This window comes from Prionailurus viverrinus, chromosome D4 (assembly GCF_022837055.1).
Source record: "Prionailurus viverrinus isolate Anna chromosome D4, UM_Priviv_1.0, whole genome shotgun sequence".
Classification (NCBI taxonomy): domain Eukaryota; kingdom Metazoa; phylum Chordata; class Mammalia; order Carnivora; family Felidae; genus Prionailurus; species Prionailurus viverrinus.
Genome location: NC_062573.1, coordinates 4,390,128 through 4,398,741, shown reverse-complemented (window position 1 = coordinate 4,398,741; position 8,614 = coordinate 4,390,128). Strand labels below are relative to the sequence as shown.

The 8,614-nt window shown below is 56.1% G+C and overlaps 2 long non-coding RNA genes across 3 annotated transcripts; one reads left to right on the top strand and one right to left on the bottom strand.

The window, feature by feature from the left end:
- Positions 1-378: 378 nt before the first annotated feature.
- LOC125151004 (uncharacterized) lies at positions 379-3,738 on the bottom strand. Of its 2 annotated transcripts, XR_007146573.1 has the most exons (3): positions 3,165-3,704; positions 2,904-3,019; positions 379-2,401 (listed from the first exon to the last, which is right to left on the bottom strand). It is a non-coding gene; the product is annotated as an uncharacterized LOC125151004 (long non-coding RNA). The 2 variants fall into 2 exon arrangements; XR_007146572.1 differs by having other exon boundaries at positions 2,904-3,738.
- Positions 3,739-4,908: 1,170 nt separating this feature from the next.
- LOC125150686 (uncharacterized) lies at positions 4,909-7,788 on the top strand. Its single transcript, XR_007146438.1, has 3 exons — positions 4,909-5,559; positions 7,068-7,268; positions 7,595-7,788. It is a non-coding gene; the product is annotated as an uncharacterized LOC125150686 (long non-coding RNA).
- The last annotated feature ends 826 nt before the right edge of the window (positions 7,789-8,614 follow it).

The window sequence follows — 8,614 nt, the reverse complement described above, 5'->3', positions numbered from 1 at the left end:
CACGTTCAAGTGGATGAATCCCTTTCTCTTCAAATGGGTGACATCCTTCTCCCTTGGGTGTCCCATGGTCGTGGGGTCCCTGGGGAGAACAGGAGCGGGTCGGCACGTAGGGAGCCACAGCAGGCGGCAACCTCTGTGGGTGGCTTTCGCCGCGGTCCACGGTGGACAACAGAACCCAGGTTCGTGGGGTCACGTTGCTCTGGACCCAGTGGAAAACTCAACCAGAGAAAGGACTGGGCCCACCCATGCCCACAACTCGCCTTCCAGACCCAGGCGGTACCCCCCAGGTGGCCTCCCATCCTTCCCCACCCCCTGCCCGCTCCCTCCATCCCCAAGCCCCCTTAAGTACCAATAATGGAAGTGCTTACTAGGCCCCGCAACAATTCACCCTTATCTTTTATTTATAGCTGACAAAGCTCCAAGCAGGAAAAATATAATCACACTTTAAATAATGGAAGTTGTAGGTATTAGAGCTACACGGGCAGTTACCGGAGGTGCGGCGATGTCTCCCTGCAGACCCGCCGGGGCGCATGCCGACTGCATTTTTAATTTTTAACACATATTTCTTCCCAAATTATTCCGCGTTACAGAGGAGCCACATTTATGGGGGTGATAAATTACTGTAATAAAGTGCCTCTTCCTCAAATATATAGGACGAAGCCACGCTGAGCACAGCCCAGCACAGGCGGCCCCGAGAGAGTGGTGAGAAGTCCCACTGCCTCGCTCCTCGCTTTAATTATTTGGCCAATGTGTCCTACATTTTTAATACAGTCACAAGTTTTCTTTAAGCAAAGAATTCGAAGCGACCGCTAATTTGTATTCGCGTGTACCGATGTGTGTGGATGTGCACGCGTGCCGATGCCTGTGCACACGTGCAAACCTGTGTGTGTGTGTGTGTGTGTGTGTGTGTGCGTGTGTGTGTGTGTGTGGTGGCCTCTGGATGCCCAGATGCATGCACGTGTGTGTGAACAAGCCCCTGGGTACGGAGGGCGTGCACGTATTTACACACTTGGGTGGCTACGTACGGCGGCATTTAGCGAAACACACACTTTTGTGTAGACTTGTCTTTGCGTGTACGTGGCATTCATGCTAAAGCACACTGGTGTGGAAGTGGGGGGGGTCCAGGCATTTTTGGGGGGTGCTGACCTGCCTTCTCTGCCCAGGCCCTCACGTGCATTTGAATCCTCCCTTCTGCATCAAACCGACACCCGTCCTGCCTTCCCTCCTTCCGCAAAAAGTAGAGCACAGAAGCCGAACCACAGGCTCTCGAGGTCATGCTGCCTGGACCAAAATCTCTACTTCTTACCTGTACCACTTCGGGGGAGCCTCTTGGTCCCTCACTTTCCCCATCTGCAAAATGGAGTTCAGATTAAGAGTATCCGTCCCAGGGCGGATGGGAAGATGAATGGGCTTAATATGTGTGAAGCAGTTCGAGTGAGGCGAGCACAAATGTTAACTATTGTTCTTCCTGCCTGCCTGCCGCGCACAGCCCAGGCTGCCGGAAGCTTCCTTGGAAAGTTACACACAGGAGAGAGCCAAGGGTGGGGACCCATGACTGGATGAGGAAGTGGCTTAGCTCAGCACTTACCCTCCTCTTGTCCCAGCCCACCTGGCGGACAGGTCGTGGCCCCCAGGAGCCCGTGTCCATCTACGCAAGTTAGCGGGCTCTCAAGGGCAGGGCTGTGCCTCCCTTATCTCACGAGGGTCCGGCAGAGTGGGTACCGTGCATATTTGCTGTCTGGACAAGCGCGAGAGCAGGTGAGCGGGGTGGGGGGACATGGGGCAGACGATGGGAGCATGTGGCTTCTCCGGGAGGCGCTAATCTAGGGAAGGAGGGGTGAGTGGGAAAGTGTGACGGGGAAGAGGGGAAAGCCAATAAGGGGGAAAAGGGAGCAGGCTACCCAGTGGGCACCTGGGGCTCGGCCCCCCTGGGGGTCCACTGAGCGACTGTGAGCAGTGTGCCTAGAGGCGTCCTACCCAGTGACCGGTAGGCTGGAATGTTTGGTCACTGGCCACCATCCATCACTGGGTCAAGGCTGCCCCCGTGGACATTCCGGCCCTGGCGTTTCTGGGTACCCTGTGGGAAGTTGGTTCCTGCGGTGCCAGAGAAAGTTCCAGGCAGGGAAGTGGAGACGTGACGGCTGGGGACGGGATAGGGGGTATCCCCCTTTGCAGTGGGGACAGTCATTACGGAGCAGGGGACCTCAGAACGAGGGAATAGGGGCAATGCACGAACAGCATCTGCTCCGGGTAAACATTGCACGTGTGGACTCATGGCTGGACGTGAGGGTGGACAAGGGGTCAGGGAGCTGGGGAGAGAGGAGCTGGTCAGTGGGGTGACCCTAAGGACCACATCTTCTCCTGCTTCATTTCACCGGTGAAGGCTTCTGAATTGTCAAAGCTAGAAGAACAGGAGGGAAGGCAGCAAAGGGTCATTGCCACGGGCTTTCCCAACCCAAAGACTGATGTCAGGGACTGCCCCCCGACTGAGACTCTATGTCCTACACTTGCCCTGCACACACACAGGGCTGCCCCTCGCAGACACTTGTCCCGCAGGACTGAAGCTGCCGCTCGGGGGCTGGAACCCAAGAAGAAAACCAGAAACCAGGGAGCTAATTCTTCAGCCTCCTCCGTACTGCTCCTGGCCCACAAACTCCCCCCAGATCCACAAGCTCCTGCTTCCTGTCCCCTCCCCACCAACATCCTTCTGCCTCTTGACTTTGCATGTGCTGTTCCCTCTGCCCGCAATGCCCCCCCACTATGATCAATGTGGAAAACTCCTTTAGGAATCCATAGGGCTCTGCTCAAATGCCAGGTCCTGTACGAACCCTCCGGTCCCAAGGAAGGTCTCCTTCCCTTCTGCTCCCTCGAGACTTCCCTTAGATCCCAAATGTTACACTTACCAGCATCCTTCTGGAGTTCTGGGGTCCTGAGGAACAAAGACCATCCCCGTGTCACAACTGCATGCCTGGCGCCCAGCCCAGAGCCTGGTATGGATTCAGGGCCTCAGTTTCCTCATCTGGAACATGGGAGTGATCACGGCACCTACCTCATCATGCTGTTGTGAAGTTCAGTAGCTGTATTCAGAGCCACGTCTGGTACAAAGTAAGCGCTAGACAAGCTTTAGGCATTGGCATTATCAGTGTGGTTCAGGCTGAACTTACGAGATCCAGGTGAAGACAGAAATAGAACTGCCTTGCGCAGGACCCACAACTGCTCTTCCGTCACCCCATTTTACACATGAGGACACAGAGACTCCAGAAAGGTCACATGGCTAGAAAGGGGCAGAGCTGGGACTTGGGTCAGAGTCTCTTTGACCACAGTCCTGTGTTCTCTCCAGCACTGCCCTGCCCTGGCTGTCAGTCTGTCAGTCTCTCATCCTTCCTCCCTAATGCCTTCCTCACCTCAGTGGCGCTACAAGGGGCTGCTGAGGGTAGGGGGTAAAATGTGGGTATTGATTTTTGACAAATCTGTGTTCAAAGGCTAGCCTTCCACTCCCCAGCTGTGTGGCTGTGCAGAGCTTGTGACGTCCTCTCTCTCTGCCTCAGTTTCCCTCCCCACTGTCTCCTGAGGATTTGGAGGAGCCTTTCCAAAGGCAGATTTGCAGGACGCTGAAAAAAAAAAAAAAACAACTTCGGGGCTCCTCCTCACTAAATAGAAATTCACTTTCATAAGCAAATCTGTGTTTGTGATTCTGTTTTTCTTTCTTTTTTAATTTTTTGATGTTTATGTAAATTAAAGAGAGAGAGACAGAATCTGAGCAAAGAAGGGCAGAGAGAAAGAGAGACACACACACGCACAGAATCCAAAGCAGGCTCCAGGCTCTGAGCTGTCAGCACAGACCCCAACGGCGGGGCTTGAACCCACGAGCCGTGAGATCATGACCTGAGCCGAGGTCGGAGACTTAACTGAGCCACCCAGGCGCCCCTGTGATTCTGTTTTTCTTAAAGACAGACCCCCAAAATATAAGCTCTGGCTCCCCAAACCTGACCTGCCTGAGACCCTCTCTCTGCTTCTTCCAGGGCATATCCAGCCCCACCCCCCTTTCTGCCCAGAAGTCAGTGCCCACCCCGCCGCAGGTCCCAGAGCCCCGTTGGGGACCTGGGGCTTGGAAGATAAAGGGGCCGGGACATCGTCCAGTAAGTTAGCGTCAGAGCGGGGCTTGAACCCATGTCTTCCAGTGCCCAGTTTGCAGCGGGGAAGGGGTGGGACCTGACCCTCACCCATAAGTGCTTTGGGCTGTGACTCAGAAGAATAGCCTGGTGCCTCTTCAGGGGCCCAGAGGGGCAGGGGCAGCTGCGGGTGGGGGTGTCCAGGGATCACTGCTAAAATAAGTAGCAGCTTCCTCTGAAACGCCTCTGTGGTCTGTGCAGGGGAAGGAAGTGGAGGCCCAGAAACGGGAGGGGGCAGAAGGGTGAGAGCTGCCAGCATTTCAGAGACTGAGCTGGGGCAGCCCCCACCCACCCAGATCCAACAGTCGGTTCCAGCCAGGCTGCAGCGTGGAGGCCCCAGGAGCTCAGGCCTCCCCTCCAGGCCACTCTTGGCCCGGTCCCTTCTCCTGCCCCAACGCACTCCCCACACTCTAATGGCGTCTGGCCTTACCCTTTCCCCTACTTTCTCCTGTAAGACACAAGGCCAGTGTCACCTCTTCTGGGAAGCCTTCCCTGACCACCCCGTAGACAGACACAGGCCCAAACACGCGAGCACAGACCGGATCAGGCGCCCGTAGACCCTCATCGTAAACAGGAGTATTTATTGTGACAGCTGGCATTTACCGAGCGTTTCAATGTTGACAATGTGCCGGGTGCCCTGCCTGGCTGAGCTCATCGAATTCTCACAGAAACACGATGCTGTAGTTGTTATCAATAGCTTCATTTTACAGATGAGTAAACCAAGGCTCAGAGAAGATGACCATCTTCCTTAAGGTCACACGGTCAGAAAATGACCAGGAGTGTAATGGAGGTCTGACTCCACAGCAGGGTCATTTAACCAGGATAGGAATGGGGGCCCCGGAAGTTGTATAATGCACCTGCACCGAGGAGGCTTACTTTTCAGCCTTGCCCTTCCCCACTCCTTGGAGCAGCTGGGAGTTAGAGAGTGCTTTAAAGGGAGAGAGGAAGCCAGGTTGCAATGAGGAAGTATTTCTGTGTAAACACTTTCGGTAAACTGTGTGAAGAGATCCCAGAAGTATTTCCAAGGCTTCCCTACGGTACTGGGCTTTCTGTTTATGGGTATACTGAATGCCATCAGTAAGGATGAGAGGCGTAATTCCAGCTTAAACGTTCTTAGACCAATCTCCCTGTGTGCCAGCCTGTGTAGAAGACTGGTCATTTGGAGAGAGTTCGCCCAGCCCAGTGCCAGACAGGGAGCCCCAGGAGCCCTCCTGCCACCTTGCCCTCTGCGGAGACAGCCCTCCAGCCCCTCAGGCCTGGGCCCCGAGCTCTCAACAGGGCCCACGACTCGTCCTCCTGGCCTTCAAGCCTCCAAGGAGGCACCTCCTTTCTGCAGCTGCAGCAGGTCAAGAGCCTCATCCGAGGAGGAAGTGAAAGCCCTGCGTGGGTGAGTCATCGAGGGTCCTGGCCTGGAGGGGCCTTCCGGGAGTGGCACGGGGCGGGGAGAAGAGCCTGGCAGGAAGGGGTGCCACCACGAGGAGGGAGAGCTAGGAGGCCACCGAACGTGAAGGACGTGAAATCACCTGCAGACCCTGGTGGTCTTTAGCGGGAGAGGACGTGCAGAGATACCATCCACAGTCGCGTCTCTGAGGGCTGGCGTGGGGCAGAGCAGCCAGACAGGGAGGTCACAGAGGTGACCTAGGCAGTCACCTAGCAGTTAGGGTGGCCACTGGCAGGCGGGGAGGTGGGCAGGCCGTGGGCTCTGGATCTCAACCTCCTGACTCGGGGCCCCGGTCCTGCCTCTCACTAGCTTCGTGACCGCAGGCACACGGCTTCCTCTCTCCTTTGCCCTGCTTCCTCTTCCGTCAAGTGGTGAGGGTCCCTAACCTGGACATTAGCCTCTGAAAGGCACCTGGAAGCGTCCCTGGTCCAAGGAAACTGCAACAAACAGCGACTACTGTACCAGGCAGGGTCTCTGCAGGAAAACCAAAACACTCGGTTTCTAAATTATCTTCAACATTTATTTACTTTTGAGAGACAGAGCGTGAGCAGGGGAGGGGCAGGGAGAGAGGGAGACACAGAATCCGAAGCAGGCTCCAGGCTCCGAGCTGTCAGCACAGAGCCCGAAGCAGGACTCGAACTCACGACCCGTGAGATCATGACCTGAGCCGAAGTCAGACGCTTAACCGACTGAACCATCCAGGCGCTCTTGAAACACTAGGTTTCTAACAGAAGGAAGTCAATACAGGGACTGGCAAGAAGGTTAGAAGAAACCCAGTGGGGGGATAGTGCTGCTACCCACAGATGAGCGACAGCAGGAAGCTGGTGGCACCTCCAAGCCTGGAGGCCAACGGGAGGAGGTGACTGATCAGAGGGAGACACGAGGAGAAGGGCACTTCACATCACGGCGGGGATGGGTTGTGCTCACAGGGGGTGAGCAAGCAGTCTGGGGGACCAGGCAGGGAAGGAAGGGGTGGGAGAGGGTGACACAGACTCAGCACAGACTTGAGTCATATTCTACTTCCTAGTGGTGCCATCTGATTTACCTCTCAGAGCCTCAATTTCCTCACCTATAAAACAGAAATAAGAATCACACATAATAGGAGCAAACACTTCTCCAACTTTCAGTTCTCACACAGCCCCGTGAAGCAGGGACTATCAGTATTATGCCCATTTTACCGATGAGGAAACCGAGGCACAGAGATCCAGTCACACAACTGGTATGTGGCAGGGCAGATCTGACCCAGGCTGTTGGGTCCCCAAGTCCTGCTCTTTGCCACTCACGCGATGCTCCCCAATCAGCCATCCGTGGCTCTCTCCCCAGCCCATCTCACCCAGTTCAACGCCTCTCTCCTCCTGAGAATTTTACCCAGTGCCTCCAACCCGGGCTGGTTGTCTGTCAGCATCTGCTCCCAACAATAGCACCGGACGGCCGACTTACCACTTTCCTCTTAGGCCCTGGGTCCCTGGAGTCACACTGACGTGGGTGTGAGCCCTGGCTCGGCCGTTTTCCAGCCGTGGTGCCCGAGAGAAGCCACTTCCCTTCTGAAAGCCTCAGTGTCCTCGACTTTGGTGTGAGGGCCTTGTCCTGAGTTCATTGGGCTCTGGTGGGGACAGCGTGAATCCAACGTTCAAGGGGCATGCGGCCCGGGGCAGGTGTGTGTACATGTGCGTGTGTGTGCGCGCACGAAGCCCATCGAACTCTTAATCAAAACTTAGTCATATCCCCAGTCTCGGGGACGGTGCCAATTATGTCTTTGCTTTTCCCGAGTTCCCAGCCCCTGCAGAGTGCAACATGGGGAAGTACTGGGCATTGTCCGTCTGCGCTCGCTCGCGACTGCCCATCTCCTGCAGCCTGCTTTTCCCAGGCTCCTTTGCCAACTGGCTTCTTGCGAGGCCGGGCCAATGGGAAATGCTGGGACGGGACTGGAGGGTGGGGGAAGCCAGGGTTCCAGCGCTGACTGCTGCCTCCTTGTCTTCAGCTCCCGCAGAACCACCCATTCTCCTGTGGCTCAGCCCCACGGCGATCCCCGCCATGATTCAGCCACCCCTGGGCGGAATCATCATCTCCTCCCTGTGCTGCTCCGGCCTGGAGTGGTAGTACCTCGTGCCCTAGCTAGACTGCCTTCCCATTTGCTGTAGGGCTTTTCAGCTCTTTCCTCTCCCGTGGAATCAATCCCCCGTATTAAATTTCCCCTGTTCAAAATACCTAGAGTGGTTTCTGTTTTGTTTTGTTTTTTTTTGTCCCCCACTGGACCTGACTTTTGCAGGAGACCTCTAGGACTTTCCTTCCCATGGAATCTCCTCCCTCTTGTCCAAGCCCAGGGTCCCTGTCCTGGGTGGTTGGGGTCAGGGTCTGAGCCCGGCGGGCGTGCCACACCAGGACTGGACAGGACTCTAGCTCCCTTGAGCTCTTTGCAGTGAACCTGCTCCCAGCAAACAGAACTCTCTAGTGGTACCCCTGCCCTTTGTGTGACAGACGGAGTGTGCCAGGATGCTGCGATGCTTCCTTTTTGCTGCCCTGCACAAAGGCTCGTCTGCACGAAGGCTGGGAGGACTGGCTGGGAGCCGGGGTAGAAAAGAAAACAGTGAAGGAGGCAAAGAGCACCCCATCCTGCCACCCCTGCAGAGAGCCTGGACAGACCTGTGTATCAGCAAGTGTAACTTTTCCTCCAGCTTCAGGATCCTCCCTGGGACTCAGGCCAAAGCCTTGAATTTTAAAACTCAGGCCAAAGCTCTGAGGGGAATGAAGGCTTTCTCCGTGAAAGGACAGCCACCCAGGGCCCCGCTCCGCAAGGAGCAAAGAAGCCAGGCCAGACTCCTTTGAGTGAGTGGAGGGGTGTAGTCCTGCCTCCCAACCAGTGCCCCCTGAGGCTCCTATTGGGGGCTGCTCACGGAGGTCCCCTGGCCGTGATCCCCCTACTCCCTTCTTCCTTTCTGGAGTCCGAGGTAGAGGTCACTCCAGGCAGCCCCCTGCCTCTAGGCCACAGCAGGGCCTGGTC